Here is a 17,789-nt window from a genome sequence, read left to right as displayed (position 1 = left end):
ATACCCTCTCACCCCCCTGTCGCGACGCACCTACCAGCATCCCCACTAGTCGTGCGGCGCGATTGGTCGTCCGCGCAGCCGGGTCTACTATCGCTGCCGTCGTCGCGCCGGTCTATACACCGTCAGGGACGATCACCACGTATAGAACGCTTCTGGGTATATTGTACGTGACCGGAGTTTGTCTGGGTTTGTCGCGTGAACCGAGTGGCAAGGGCTGTTGCGGGGGGGGAGGGGGGAGGAGGAGGCCTGGGAGGGAAGGCGACTATCAGACTAGCCGGCGTAGGAACCGGCGAAATGACTACTAGACGTAACGGAAGTGACGTAACGACCGTCAGATCAAAGAATTCCCGAAGCGACCGTAAAGTCTGGGCTTCTCTCCTTCGATGGTGGTCGTCGCCAAGATACAAGAGCAGAGATAACGAGGATCAGGACTTACGTGCGCTTTGTACACACGCGCACGGAATCGGTAGACTCGCGCGTTGGGGATGACGGTGAAGATCAATCGACAAACGGGCGTGCCCGGGATTGTAATATTCGCGGATATTGTAACGCCTTGGAAGTTGGCTTAACGTAATGGAGTCAGGAGCATGTGATAGATAGAAGCAATTAGCGGTCTTCGTTTTGGTTCCATTCTCATGATTAGAATGCGGCCGAAGATTATCCCCGCGATTATCCCCCACAGATTTCGTGGGAGGTTTGGACAAACTGAATTACCTACTATGTCTAATAGCGGACATTTGTATTCTTAAATGCGATTCTGTTAGTCGATAACTTGCAAATTGGTTGAAATGATCTCGTTGAATGGTCGAACTGAGTGACCTTGCTTGGATTACGAAAGACGGCATCCAACGGAACGGATGCAATTATGACAAGTGGAGACCGGGTGATGCATTACTCCAATAGATTACCGGACAAAAATAAGTTTTTGCCTTTGGCCATTTTGTTTCCGTAAAAGTAGTAATTCATCAATCAACTTGGCATCCTTTACAAGCTGTACAACAAGAGGAACATGAAGTACGACTAAATGCAACACATAATAGCGGAAAATATAAATGTCTATTTTAAAGGATAAAATATAAACTGGACGATTTGTTTTGAAAATCTTATTGTTTACTTTTGTTACTTTTTGCGGTTATCGAGGAATATTATTTTATTATAGATAAATAATTATACATATCTAATATAAATAGCTCATACATGATAAATCGATATTTTTAATCATCATTTTTAAGTGACAATTTTGGCTAATGAATGTTTTCTTCTAATATTTATCGCAACATCAATGATTCAAGACGTCAACAATTTTATGAGACACTTACGACTATATAATTTATCTTTGCTCATTCGTTTAGAAGTCATGAATTTTATTGGTTCTGAAAGAAATATCTCTCTCCGCATAGATGACAGGTCCACGTCATTTAACGAACATCCACACACTCGAGCTCAATAAACTTTCATACATTAACACATCATATAGATGGATAAATAGATAAAACGTTTATTGTGTCGTTATAAGATGGGCTCTCTAAGAACATATAAATAACACAAAGAACAAAGAAAATAATTTACAGAAAGAAGTAATGTACGAAGAAAATAATATAAAAGCAAAGAAAGGAACTGAAATATGAAAAAATAATTTAAAAAATAGAGAGGAACTATAATAAATAAAATGTAAAACGATAAAAAAGTAAACAAAGAAAAACTCATATGTTTATATACTTTTATGTTTTTTTAAATAATTCTATAAACATTTTAGATAAAATGTAGAAATAACAGACAACTAAACTGAAAAGAATAAAATAAAACCAATAAGTGTTATATCGCATTTTATTGAAACAAGATAATTAGAATTTATTTGCATTTATATATTCTTTAAAAAATCTCTCTCTCTCTCTCTCTCTCTCTCTCTCTCTTCCTCACAATCAGAAATATAGCAGAAAGTCGATATTCTTTGTGTTATGTGCCGGGTGACAAGATGATGACTGTCGGCATGTGCGAAAAGTATAGGATTTGGCGGAAGGGACGAGTTTGGGGTTGCCATTCTTGTATCTGAAGAATTTCCTTCCGACTTGATTCCGTACGACAGCTAGAATAATAGTATCTGGAAGGTACTGCTGTAGGGGCGAAACTTTGAAAAGCGGATTCGCTAGTTCCGCTTTTCACGAGCGAGACTCGCACCGCCCTAAAGTTCGGACGTCGATAGGAACGTAGAAAAAAAAAAGAAAAGTATCGCTTTTCAAACTTTCGTTCGTTTCGCTTGCGTTACAATATTAAATTTAAAAATTATTGCCTTCACGTTCACACTTTATTCGCACCTTTCCTGATCTCCTTTCATCTGATGAATGCCGCGTGTCCCGAATTCTAGATTTTACTTCGTTTCTCGATAAATACCACTCAGGTAATACGCCTAAGTGTGTCGATATAAGTCGAAACGGATCGACGTAGATGAACGATGAGTTAAAACTGACTCGTAACATACGATAATTAATTACACGTTCGCGTTAGTTGACTAATGGAAGATTTCGCGGTGCACCGAGTTCGCTAAATGGCAAATATTCCAGGTGCAACATCGACAGATCCACGATTCCACGATATCGATTTTGGAAGAGAGCAAACTCTCGTCCGATACAAGTTTAATACCCCGGCCCTAATGGCGCACGGTTATTTATGCGAACAGCTCGACGATCATGGGTGCGCAAAAACGATGGTAGTTAAATATCAAGGGACGGTTCGATAACGGTACAAGAACGTGAGATATAAGTCTGTTATAAGAAGCGATTTATCGCAGTCATGCTCATTTGTCGCATTGCAGTGAGGAAACGTACATTGTGCAATTCTTCGAGACTTGTCGGGCTCTCGCACTAAAGGCGTCCTGACGGAATCTCTTAATGAACAGGCACGCACGTCAACTTCAACTCTTTGAAAAGCGCCCAACTATGCGATAAAACAAAAACATCACCTCGTTACTATTCGTAAAAATACAATACCGCAATGTTGCCCGTAATAACACGTTAGCAACTAAATAATTTTACATGCCGAGAGTATTTTTCTCTTCCTCTCTATTTAATTTATTTTGAAGATCTCGTTAGTCGATTTAAGTTCTCCTTTCTCAAATAGTTGCTAACATTATTAATTGTTTTCTCTCGATTTTATATACTTTTTATTTTGCAATTTTCGTAAAAGGATTTCTTTTGTTTGATTTCGACGCTCGCAAGAGCAAAATAACTTATAATTTACTAGCTAAAAATTTTTTTCGACGTGACGTGCGAGCAAAACTGAATGTCTAAGTGCCTCGCAGGATCTTTCGAGTAGTTTTGCAGGGACGTAAACGTGACTATGATACCAATGCATCTATTCATTCAAGTACATTCATAATACTTTCCAATGCAACCGAAACATTGTCTTTCGCACGTCTTTCGCCAAAGGTATTCTAACGTAACGTCCGTACGAGATGAAGCTACCGTGTATAATTGACTATAATAGCTCTTCAATCATCTGTGGCGTTATATTCTTCCTCAACGTGATTCTCGCGTACGAAATGTAAGTGACGCAGTGACGTTTGCTTTAAAGTTGCACGGTATCATGACTGCGTGAGATTACATAATAACTGAAATTAAAAATGCGAGATACAAATAAAGTAACATATACTAGAAACGATTAAAAAATATATGTAAAGAATAATATTCATAGTCCGTTTTTATTTTAAAACCGTCTTAAGTAATGTCTTAAAAGTACTAATTTGACTCTCTGATTGGTTCATGATATGTTAAGATTATACCTAAGACAGTCTTAAATGTAAGAATCGACTACGCGAATATCTCGTATGACCGACATTTTCACTAAAAAAAAAAAGGACGTTATTAAAGAATAACAGTCGATGGAAAATTTATGTACTAAAAGATACAGAGACAATTCATATCTTCCCATACACCCGCGTTTATTATTGGAAAATTCGTTTGCGCTGCTTCTTATAACGCAAAGACGAAGTTAAATTAACGCTTTTCGAGAATGGTTGTTCTTAAAATCGTCCATTAAACTTCTCTTTAGCGTTTAAGTTTCAAGTGATATGCGCGCTGCTCGTAGCTGCTTGAGTACGTGTCTCGCTTTTAAAGGGGATTGATACATTTTTTATCAAGTCGTGTACGATCGGTAGCGAGCTTTTACTCTGTGCTATAGATAGAGAACTACGGCAGATATGCTTTTAATCTTTTTCTCAGAAATATGATTTGGTAAGTCGTGCATCATGTGCACGAGATCGAGAATGTGAATTAGATTAAGAACGCGAACGAGCTCTCAAGTTAGCTTTCAAATTTGGAGATGCACTAAGCATAATTATACTTTAATAAGATCCCTTTCAAGGGATGATGTATTTACGTAATCTATGCACGCATTGCGGAAGTTTCCTAGCTCTTCGAAGTTTGTCGAGATAAAATTGAAGACAGAGTCGAGACTCTTGAAAGAAGAATCTGCAACACGGTATCTATTCATCATTTCATTTCGTTTTATTTATATAGTTTTGTAATATAATTTATTCATTAATATAATTCCTTAAAATTACATTCTCTCACTGAAAAAAATTTCTGGTTGAAAATGGACGAATCAGAAATTCCTAGTTAAATTTATTTAAAATTCTAGTTGAGATAACCGGAATTCTGGGTTTAATACAATATTTCTGGTAAAATCTATTAGAATTCTTATTTTTACCGGAATAATTATATTAATCAGAATTTTGGTTATCTCAACTAGAATTCTAACTAGATTTAACCAGAAAATTCGGATTCGTCCATTTTCCACCAGAATTATTATTTAATCCAACCAGATCATTTTTCTCATTTTACTCGCTTAAAAAAATTACGAATTAAAGATTAAATATCTAACGATTTTTCTTTGATTATCTATTAAGCCGTGAACGATATTTGGACCGGGAGGCAATAAACGAGCGGCGGTGGTCACGTATGCGCAATCTATGCGTTACTAATTATGTCTGTGCTACTCAGTTAACTGTACTTTCAGTATCAGGCGGTATCAGCACGGTATTCGCAATAGCGGTTTGTGAGAGATTGCAATTCTGCAACCAGGGACGAGAGAAGATCTCCGGAACGAATGCAGTTTGCATCTGTTTTTCTGCTATCCTCTTTCTTTCTCTCGTCCTCCGATTCTGCAGGCTCTTCTTTCAAATCCCAATGCGATACATTTACATACCTCATGCTGACACTGATGTGATGTGACTCACGATTAAGAGATTCTCCGCGACGTGTGATCGCGGTCGCTACCGATTTATCGATCCGTCGAATAATATCGATTGCCGCAGTGTATCTTACATTTTCAATGTTGTAACGCGAGATTGCGTGCGAAAGCCGAATGTAAATCAATCAATGTTCATCCATAGACTTTGCAAAAATTCGTTGCTCTGAAATTTCTATCATTTGCAGAAAATTATTTTAATTTTAAAGTAGTTTTTCTAATAAACCTTACTTTTTCAGGCAGTTTTTTTTAATACGACAACAAGGATAAATAATAAATTTATAACATTTAGTTACGGTAATTCATAAGTACATCGGATCAAACATATGGCATACAGGTTTGTCTTGTTATATAATTTACGACATAACTCGTAAATATTTTACAAAAAGAATTTTTAAATAATTATTGGGATGCAATAATATAAATATACTTACTTAAACTCATAAATTTCACTGTTTATTTTGAATTATGTAGATATAAAATGTATTTTTTTAATATTTTTATACTATACTCATTATAAGAAAGAAATTCGCATCTTGAATTTTCTTGAACATGTTTCAAGCAATTTCACTTTGTAAATGAGATTCTTGGCTTAAGCGTAGCTTCCGCGATACCATATTTCTTGAGAATTCCCGTAGTAATGGTCGCTTACAAGATGAAATAGTAGTCAGGGCGTAGGACGCGCTTTTTACAGCCCTGGTTATACTGCGCGGTGCTAGTATTGACCGGCGCCCTTTACTAACCGTGTTGAGAACATCAGAAACCGAAGTATAGCAACCCCCTTTGCGCCTTTCTGCTTTTCCCAAAAGCTCGATCTTCCTTCGCGCTGCTTCCCCCTTTTACATGCAATATACTTGTATCTACGCACCTGCGTTCTCTCCAACTGTAATGATTTAGTTTAACAGAATATCTCTTACGATTATTAGAGTCGATACCGAACGCCAGAAATAGTCGGATTCCTTTCTCTTTCTTTCTTCCCCTCCCCCCCCCCCTACCCTATCATTATATTTTTGCCTAATGAAAATATCAAGGCACTAGTAATCTTTGAATCATAATTTCTCGAGAGGAAGAATTCTAAAGTTTTTCTCTTCGGAAATAATGAACTTGCGAGTGATCGTCACTTCAATTGAATTTTAATTCAAGATCGATTTCCCTATATATCCAGAAAATTAAAAATTTGCGAGAACAAAGATAGTACCGTGACAAAAAAAAACCTCGCTGGGAAAAAAGGGTGTTTCGATTTTCCGCCGGGAATAAAGAGAGACTACGGTCTATATTATTAATTGTAGCCACTGGCGTTGCACCTGCATGTCACATGGACGGAATATTATCGCAGCGAGGCCGCTGCATCCGTGACGCATCTGCGAAATTGATTGCAGTCGGTCGCGCGGAAAGCGGACTCTGTTCTCTCCGACAAAGTAACGACGGCGCTGCGCCGTTAACGACATCGATTTTGCGAGGTAATCAGAGCAGATGATTTTAATTAATACACGATAACGAAATCCCTCCCGCGGGATATCTGCATAATAAGCCTTCCGTCTTACGCGGGGCGAACACGGGAAGCGGGAAATGAGTCGGCGCGCTCGTTGCGCACCAAAATTTATCACGATTGCGTGATTACAAGGCGGTCCAGGCGTTAATTGCGTGTACACCGAATATCCCGTAATTTCCAGTTCACCGACGAGGAATGAGTTGTGTTACGTCGGGCGTTACGTGAAAAAAAGGATTAAGGCGATTCATTGGAAGGAGGGAGAACGAAATTGATTTGGACCGTCGCGTGCTCGATGCCGCGGTTTATTTATTTATTTTCTCATATTATTTTTTCCTCATCGGTTTCTTACATTCATTGGAGTAATTGACGTTTTAAAACTTTAGCAATTAACTCTTATCGACACTATCATGTTTGTACACTGAAAAAGATACTTAAAAGTTTATTTGTATAAGAAATATATTTACTTCACTGAAATAAATCTTTATTTAAATACGACGAAACAAAATTTTATTCCTAGCAAGCAAATAAACCTATTTTATTTTTTTAAGTCTATTCTATTTTATTCTTTTACAATTAAAGAAATATATTTCACAGACATGTACATTTCGTCGTCACGATCGAAATTTTTTATAACTAATAAATATCAAAATAAACGTCGTAATATTTACTTCGCAATACTTTGACATTTTTTCCTCAGTGTAATAATAAAAGAATTGATCAAAAAATCGTTGTTACGTAAATGTAAATTATACACAGGTTACTAATTTTTCTATTTCGATCGCGTAATTTCTTACAACTTCTTTCTGTTTAGTGACGTTAAATAATTTTCAACATAACGCGGATAAGTGTCAGGAAGGCTAATCTCTCTAGGAGAGTTATCGCTCGCTTTGCTAATCTCGGTGCTAATTGCGACACGATCATCGCAGCACTGCGATGACCGCTGTCAGAGGCAGTAGGGCAACTCGGTTGTCAGACAAAAGCCGCATTAAGCACGGTAGGCTCTGCTGCATTCGTGCGATACGGGTCTGCATAGGTATTATCTAGAAACGGAAAATGTGGGGCACTTTCGGTAATAATTAATCACCACTGATACGCTTATGGCGGCACCGCGATTCGAGAATGCACCTGTGCACGCAATTTAACATTATTTGGACGCCGCTAAGGATTTCCTTACGCGACGGAGGATCAATATAATTCCGGTGCAATCAAACGCACGAATGGCGTTTCGGGACTTCTTTTCGTGTATAGATTTACTCGAGACAATCGAGATCGGAAGAGAAAGAGAGACGCAATTAAAATCCCAATTAAAGGAGTCCGTGACGGACGGCCGTGCCTGGCGAAGTGTAACAAGACACGAGAAGAGCTTTATCGTTCGGGAGTTCGCCGTTCGGTAATACGTGTATGTTTATTGAGAGCGCGACGACGGAGAGGTATTATATTTGCACGGCGGAGGTCATTATCGCGCAGCTTGAGTCGCTCCTCCGCTTCGCGTCTCGCGTCGCAGACACTTTCAGACACGTCGGAGTCACCGAGCGACGCGATGCCTCCATTAGTCGCGATTCACCCTTCCTTCCTTCCTTCCTTCCTTTTCTCCTCTGCTTCCTCCTCGCGCTTCCCCGGCTCTGTATTTAACTTGCCTTGCGATAAGGCGCATTCGCAGGTGCTCTGTGCACAAGTCTATTATTCCTTGAACAATTCGCGATCGGTTTGGCTTGCAAATCGAATGCAAAAGTGAACGAACACGGTGACATCGTGTACAAGATGTTTCCGGCATACGTACGATTTAGCGATACCAGGAAAAACATATCACCGTTTGAGAAACTATATATCAGGGCTTGGTATGCGGTGCACATCTTCTCGACCGAAAGTGCATCGCGTGCCGAGCCCTGATCTATATTAATAATAAGGTATTTTAAAATAGGTAGATCACAAATTTCGAAAACTCTATATCTTTTCCCTGATTTACGAACCAAATTTCCCGACTTTCAATAATATTTTGAAATATTTGCATTTTCGTCTCGAGAAATCATTAAGTATTTCGTTGAGAGGCTTTAACATAGCAATGTAAATTATTTTAATGTTGCTGACACTGTATTTTTAATTGTTAAATTAGTATAGTATTTAAAAATGCGTTGATGCGATGTACGTATATTAAACTTTTTTAAAGCCAAAAATTTTAATTTTCTACAATAGAAAATATTGTAAAATGTCTTGACCTTACTTGATTTTCCTGACCATTTTCAATTTCTCCAATAATTCCCTAATTTCCCTGAGTTCCAATTTTGTATCAATCTGATAGGTATAACATATACCAATCTGAGTTTTAGAGCGAATCTCAAAAACTCAAATTAGCGAAATATCAAAGTTAGAGTCTTTTAAAAAAGATACCGCGATTTAAACATACAATTATTAACTATTGATTAGTCGCATTTAAACGGTTCCCACTTTCGTGCTATTTTTCATCCACCACGAGTTTCTCCAACTGTAATAATTGACTTACAAACTTCCACAGCTGTTAATCTAATATATTCAGCTTGAAAATATAAATTTCTATTTTACTGATTAAAATGCATGTACGACAGCGTATAAAATTATCGGTTTGCGTCGTGCCCAACCGATTTAGTGTTGAATATGGCTATTCATCCGAATTTCAATCTCACATGTTACACACGTATTCAGCGCTAATAGATTTGCGAATGAAAACTCGAGCGAGATCAAACGAGTGTGTTTGTGGTATTTAAGGGCGAAACGTGAATCGACTATCGATATGTGAGAGTGATTCGTAGTAAATAAGGTAGAGAATTGAAAATTCATATTTCCCACGCAGGATATAAAATATTCAGACAACGTTGACAAGACCGGCAATAAAAACATCGTCCTACGTTAAATTATAACGCCGCGTCCTGATAAAAATGCGCGTCGAGGTTTGAAAATAAAAAATATACACGGGGCTTACAAAAAATAAAAAAACTGCTAAACAATTTATAACGTAACGAACGTCGTAAATTTCTCACAGATATTTTAACGTGCATGCTCGCGTTTCATGAATAATATCACGAGCGTAGCAGATTTCCGCGGACTTGAAAAATATTTTCAATCAATCATCGTGAAATCTCGAAAAATTAATCGTGAAAGGATTGAACCGAACGCAATGAATCGGGGAAAATATCGTAACGCAAGACAACTGCCAGGAACAAACCGGGACGAGGATTTATCGAAGAGGGCAGAAGCTGGGCGTTTACGAGGCGCCACGACGACGGCGCCTCATCGATCTGACCAGCCGAATACCGCAGCCACTTACGATATACACCAATTGTGTACCACCGTTACAGAGGATCTACATATCTGCAGAGAGAGAGAAAGCAAGAGAGGAAGAGGAAAAACTACCAATCATCACTGCAAAAAAAAAAACATCACAATTGACTCGTACGTTTTGATATCTACGCATGGTTAAATCCTTTAAGCCCTGAACTATCGGTCTGTCAACTGTTAAATGGCAAAGACAAACGGATTTTGCTACATATCGACTAATATATAGGTATAATATACTATACACATATCGCTTTTATATCGATTTACCAAAATGCTGGAGCGAATCCTTCAAATGCTTTTTACTTTCAAAATCAAGATAGAAGACGCGGTTACACACGTCGCGTGACCAAAGTAATTAGAGCACATACCTTTGAACTCAACGCTATTATTAAATTTATTGAATTTACAATTAAGTTTATTATCTCATTATATTTGTGTTATCTATTAAACTCGGAGCTTTAGTAACATTCTATATATATTCTCGGCCGCACCCGTCTGTTAAACTAAAAGGATGTCATTTTTAAACATGAAAACTGACACGCGGTATCGGTTAAACAAACTGATATATCGATCGTACTTGTCCGTCAAGTCGAAATACATCGAGAGTGCCATGCAGTCACAATCGCGTGTTTCGATAGGACGTTCGATAAAAAATAACAAAATAGCCGGCATTTGCGTGATTCGCATAATATTACAGAAAAAAATCCAGACGCGATAAGCATATTATAATGAAACCCAGGAATTGCAACATAAAAATATTATGATAAGATATTTTCGAAAGAAATGTTCTGATACTGGTAGCAAAAATAAGCTGCTGATATGAATAACGATTAATGATTTTTACATAAGTTGCCTGAAAAAAATGAGACACAGATTTGTTTTCTAATTGTTCATTCTACAATATCATCTTATATATCTTCGAGAAGACGGATGATTATTATAAATAAATCAAATAGGTAAAGAAGAATCAAATACGGTCCTCTATTTTTTTTTTACGGATAAGGCTATATCTTGGTGCCTAATTTATATGTAAATTTTAATACGTTATAACACAATAATTATTATAAATACATTCTCCATATAAATTGCGTGCTGATTTCTATCAGACTTGTAACGCAAAATTGAAGCTGAAATAATATCATAAATTAAATTGATCTCGTCAATTTAACTGTAATATAAATATAAGCATCTTAGGACATGGCAAAGAACTTATTGATGATTATAAATATAATAATAATTTTAAATACAAATTAGAATTATCAACAAAATTATTTTATATTTAACAATAAAGTATTTAATAAACATTTTGTTGGTATTGTATTTATGCACAAACATCGCGAAAATGAGCTGCTTGCATGTTCGGTATGAGAACCGCAGCTTAACTCAGACGATTGAAGGATACATGCACGGCGATCCACCAACGCCCGTTTACGTTCTCCTGGTAGATTGCTTTACTTGATGGAAACTTGGGCACTCTCTCTCCATGATCCCCCGCCGAAGAAACCGGCGCGCTTCCTCTTTGTCTTGCGCAGGGATAACCTTATCGAGATTTAATTGCGAGGTCCACCCGACCGGTTTGGCGTGTACCAAATAACACAGAGCCCTTCGTATGGATCACTTATTTTATTGAAATCTTGCCTCTCGCGTTCCTCAAAGCGCAGTGGTTAGCACAATCCGAAAATTTCGATCAATTTTTTTCTCCTCTTTTTTCCTTCAATCGCATCACGGTGATAACATTGTTATACGTCCATCTTGACACAAGACTTGTATAAGCGCTTATTTAATCACGTACGATAATAATCACAAAGTCCAGTCTTTGGAGCTTGGATTTCATCACGAAGAAATTATGCAAATGATGATTTAACTGCACTGATCATTTTCACGGGTAATTCATAATTATAGCGTTTAATAAGAGTCGTTGAGCCCTAATTTCATTTTTGCCACGCAATGTGCATTTACGTTCTGTCTCGATTCCTTTCTCCCTCCCTCCCCCCCCCTCCTTCCAGTCATAGACATGTATATATTTGCAAAGTAAGCGATAAGATGCGCTATTGCGACTTGTGCAAAGTATGCATTGTATTAGACAGGGTGATTCGTCTAGTCGATGTACCTAGATCTGTCACTAGCGCGGAATGTCAACGTGACCGGGGAACCACTGTCTGTAATAAGCGGAATCAGACGTACGCCAACTCGTTCTTCTGACCGCCGGGTTCTGAACAGGCTGATATTGCTCAACAGGTTATTCCCTACGTGGCTTTCTAAACGCGTCGCGTCGTTGACGTCACTTATTTAGTTAGCACGAGTGACGGTTCTCAAGTCATAACACTCCTCGCGACAGCATCCGCGTCAGCAGGACACAATTCGACTACGGAGTCTACTATCTTCTTCGATTGTATTTTTCTCTCATCATCATGCGTGTGTATTGTTCGCTGCTGCATTATTCTCTTGTGACGCTCTCTTTCGTAATCTCTTAATGATACCTGAAAATTTTCCTTAATCTGCAAAGACGAGGCGTATGAGAGGTACTGCGTTGGTAACGTTTTCCACTTCATGCTCGCCTAGTAATATCTCGGCGTTGTCGAACATTGCGCACATCCCTCAGATCCGCGCGCGCACATCACTACGTTGAAACTACTCATCTCAAGAGCGTCTGATCACATTCCTTCTGAATCTACTGCAGTGCGACTATCGGAGATTTTAACGCGGTCGTTCGAAACGCAGCTGACATTTTTGTAACGAGAAATCAATTGTGTTATAAATATATATATAGCTGTTGGAGAAATGAAATTAATTAATGCCGCCGTATGGGAGTGGAGTAATCCACATAGGATTATACATACAATCTCCAGTACTAGGTCAATACTGACTACCATAGTTCAAGTACTGGCGCGATACTGGCAAACTATAGACCCACTACTGGCTAAGTACTAGATAATAACTTGAGCCCGTACTGACAGATGATTCTAGCTCAGTCATTTGCTCAGTGATGACCCAGTACTGATTGACAGAACAACTTTTGTTGTTAATTGATAGTCGTAGTGCTGGGAGTCGTAGTGCGTTGGTTTAATTGTAATTACTGGCGACCGTGTATGGGAAAATATTTTTTAACAATTAAGTAATTATTAATATATGTGTGTGTGTGTGTGTGTGTGTGTGTGTGTGTGTGTGTGTGTGTGTGTAAAATGAATGAATGAAATTTTATATATTAAAATCTTCATTGTTAGATATCAAAAGAGTAATGATAAACCAACCCTTTAAGTTAAATAACATTTTGCTATTTTTAATTTCCAAAATGTAAATGATTAGTTTCAAAGTTTACAACGTCCAATTAACGTACGTATTTAGTAAATAATAATAAACTAATAGCGAATTTGAACGCACTAGTGCGCAATACGCATATTATTGAACTAGTGCATATTAAAATCATCGTACATTGATTTAATCTAAGTGTAAAAGTAAAATGCAAACATTTAAATTATAAAATACATATTATACTTGACACAATAAAATGTATTTTACGATTTAGCCCGGTGTTTTATATTAAACACATATTTTTATAGCAATTTATGTACGACTGTTTTAATGCACCGAATGCGTCCAGTCAAATTTATAATAAGTTTGAATAAAATTTAATACAATATTCTTGAGTTAAATTATTTAACTTCATTGTTTTAGTTAAATATTAAGTAGGAACAGTGATGGCGATCTGTAGAAACAATAAAAAATAACTCAAATTATGAGTATAATTTGAATTATGAGTTTAACATAAAATGAACATAAATCTTATATATTTCTAATTTACAATCCTCAATGCGCGATTCTCTTCAATTCTCGATGTAGAGAACAGATTATCTTTCACACAGACAGCAGTTCGATACACCTAATCAACCGTAAAACCGTGAATTAGCCACGAGCGGAGTAATCCGTTTACGAATCGCATGAAAGGATATAAAGGAGATCCTGCGATAATGTCTTTGTGTCGGAAGTTTGATCGGCATGACTCGACTCTAAATCAGACCGACGAACGGGATTTCGGTGTACGGTATTCCATCAAGATTGGACACACTCTCGTGTGTACATATATGCAGACGTGTGTGAGCGAACGGTGGTGCGCCGGCGCGTCATGGGAAGACGACCGCACAAGCGCCGCGAATTTGCGAATCACTTCCTCGCCGGAGATGCTGCCTTGCTACGAGGTTCGCCAATTCGAAGGCCTGACGGTATTTCTGAGCCCTTCCTTCGTACATCGTCCGCGTGCATACAAACGCGAATGTTACACACAATGACGTCCGCGTCGCGCTGCGTCGATATCTTATCGCGAAAATAACGGCGACGCGACGGTCGCGTGACCGGTTAAGGGGATGGAAATAATATCACACAATGTGCAAAAATAACTTGCGAAACAAATGAGAAGCGACTCCCATGGACTTGCCGACCGATTAGACACGGCCAAGAACTTCCTCTATGAAACATAACTCGCACGTCTGGTGCTTCCACTTATATACTCGGTATCAGAATGAAGCAGTTTTTACTGCTTAGTTGACCTTTACAGGTTTTACTGTCTCATAAATTCCATTGTTCGTTATCAGCTAAAGGTAATAATTATATAACTATAACCGATAACAGGTAAGGAAACGTTGATTATAAGAAGTTTAACGAGAGAGAGAGAGAGAGAGAGAGAGAGAGAGAGACTATATTTTAGAGAGAATATGCTTGATAGATGTTACTCTCTAGAGCTCTATATATAAAAGAGTGCAATCCTCTTATCTGAGCTGAATGCCGACAACTTTCCTATTGGCTATTTCGATTACCACTTTTGACCTGATGGTCCTTCATCAAATAAGCACTTATATATAGCAATTCTTTAACAGATATAATTATTAGAACAAACATGGCAGATCTAGCGCTACATTGTTATGTATAGAGCTATAGTTATTCTCCTCTTCAATTTCTACGAGAATAGATCTGCAGAGACATTGATAGCGTTCAGCGGAGAAAACTGCTTCGCAACTATTGGAAAATTCTGCAATTAATATATGATTAATCTTACTCTTAGTTCCTTACCTGGATCTAGACGTATAAATTAATCATATTAAAGAATTTTTTTAACAGTTGCGAAATTGCTTTTTCTGCTGAACGCAGCCATTATTGATTGAACGAAAGACACTTTTTAACGCCAACTACATACGCGCGAGGCGAACGATATCCGTCGTGTCGCGATAAGAAGGCGCGTGGTAATGCGAATTTGCGAATCACTTCCTCGCCGAAGATGCTGCCTTGCTAAGCGGTTCGCCAATTCGAAGACCTGACGGTATTCCCATGCCCTTCCTTCGCATACCGTCCGCGTGCATACACGTGAATGTCGCACGTGACGTGACGTTAACGTCGCCGCTCGTCAATATCTCATCACGAGGCAACGATGACGACGGCGACGTGGACAGTTACGCGCTCGGTTAGAAGGTAAAAATGATTACCCGATTTAACGTCCAATTTAATTAACAATAACATAACAATCAATGTTATATAATTTTATACTCGATATATTTCATGACTACGTTTATAAGGTACTCTTAATCAGGTTTAATAACATCCGTAGTTATGAAACAGGCTAATCGTAGTTCCTTTGAAGAAAGGAATAATTGGTCATTAGTCAGTTTCATAACTATGAATGTTATTAAGCCCAATTATGCCGTGTAAATGTAGTAAATGTAGCTGTCAAATATAAGTTATATTACATCTATATTGTTGAGTGTGAAATTATCAGTTAATATATATCTGTTAATCTAATAATTATATGTTAATGCTATGTTACTGTTAGTTGATGTTTACTGGGTATGATTTCACATGGCACGCATGATGTGTAAAAATAGTATGCGAGAAAAACGAGGAGTGTAGATACGCGTTGGTCGACCGATCAGACATGACCAAGAACTTCCTCCGCATGAGACATGTCTGGCGCCTCTGTCTCATTATTACACTTATAGTCGGCATAAGAATAGAACGATTTTTACCGCTTGGTTGACCTTTACGAGTTTACGTAAATTCCTTCTTTCGTTATCAGCTAAAATAATAATTCTTATACGTTAACAAATATATATAAAAAAAAATCTACATATTTTTAACGAGAGATAAAAGAGAGAGAGAGAGAGAGAGAGTTTATTACTACTCCAAGACTGTTATCATCTAAGAACAACCAAGTCAAAGCATGATATAAAGAACAAAGAAAAATGTTTAGAAAAATTTACAAAAAAGAAAATAAATTTACAAAAAAAAACAATATATAAACACAGAGAATAATACGTAAAAGAGTGACACGTTTGAAAATGATACAGAAAGAGCAAAGTATAAAGAATTGTACGGAGAAAGAGAGAGAGAGAGAGAGAGAGAGAGAGAGAGAGAAGGAATATATTTAATGCACTCCATGTTATTGCTGTGATTGTGATTACTACGAGAGCGGACCTATGGAAATGCTAGCGATTGAACGAGAAACGCTGTAACGCGAGACGCGAGAGCGCGAGACGCCAAGTTGAAGCTGCGCGGGATTAATTAGCGGGTATGCGTCGCTAATGACAACGTGAGGCGTGTGTGATGCAGCGCGTCACTTGCGAGCGTGGTGTCACGCGACGCGCACGGTAAGTTTATTCATCAGGAGAACAGATTCGCGTGGAAGGCTTGGAGGCGGTGGTATCTTTATCGCGTTCACTTTCTCTCTCTCTCAATCTCTCTCTCTCTCTCTCCCCCTCTCGGCAATGTTAGATAACCGCAATGGCGTAATAATGGCGTATTCCCTCTCGCCAATCACTACTGTTTAGAGAAATAATATACGTGTATAAAATCATCCGCGTATATATAGGAAACAATACAAATGGAAAGGATGAAACTTATGGAAATAATAAGGCACGGTAATTTCGTAAGAAAGAAACTGAATCCAACACTATTTAGGACATTTAAATATGTCTGTATCTATTAATATTTGTAATCTTTTGTCTACTTTATTATTGTTCTTTAACTCTTTTTAAACGTAATATTGATATACGTGTGTGCGTTTATTTGTTATACGATAAATGATTACTCTCTCGTAGCAACAAAAATGCATCTGTGCGATGCAATTCCATTTTCGAAGGATGCAAACGTTCTACTATAATAATTTAATTTTTTTTATTTTCATATACATTAAATTTTACTGCTGAATGTGATAAAGAGACACTGCTATTTTGAGAATAGTGAAATAGTCGGGGCGAGGCGTTGCGAGACTGCGCGAAAAATCACGTATCTTGCCGTACGCACCATCGCGTTTCCGTCGACAAGACAATCCCGCGATTCTCACGTTCCGATGACAAAGATGTACTTTTATTAACACCGATCTCTGGCCCTGTTTTTGTAACACAACGACTTCTCGGTGAATCTGATCTCCTAGTGATGTCGACTGGGTAACTTCAGTCAAGTGTGACCATCTTGTATAAAACGTGCCACTTAGAACACCCCGCGTGGACCATCGAAAATCTAATCCATTCTTCCACCATTTTACAAATATCGAAGCAATTTCCATCGAATAAAGCTGCAAAATTACGCGACATCGAATGTGACGTTCGTGACGACTGCAATTTGCCAAATGTGTTCGCCGAGCAATCGTCGCTCGTAATTTCTGTTACATTTATCTTGCAAGAGAAGCGACATCTTTTAGGCATTACGTAAGTCGTTTCCCTGTATAATGAATGTAAGATTCAATGTAAAATATTGT

Source organism: Trachymyrmex septentrionalis, unplaced genomic scaffold, assembly GCF_001594115.1.
Source record: "Trachymyrmex septentrionalis isolate Tsep2-gDNA-1 unplaced genomic scaffold, Tsep1.0 scaffold6, whole genome shotgun sequence".
In the NCBI taxonomy this organism is placed as follows: domain Eukaryota; kingdom Metazoa; phylum Arthropoda; class Insecta; order Hymenoptera; family Formicidae; genus Trachymyrmex; species Trachymyrmex septentrionalis.
This window is presented reverse-complemented; position numbering follows the sequence as displayed.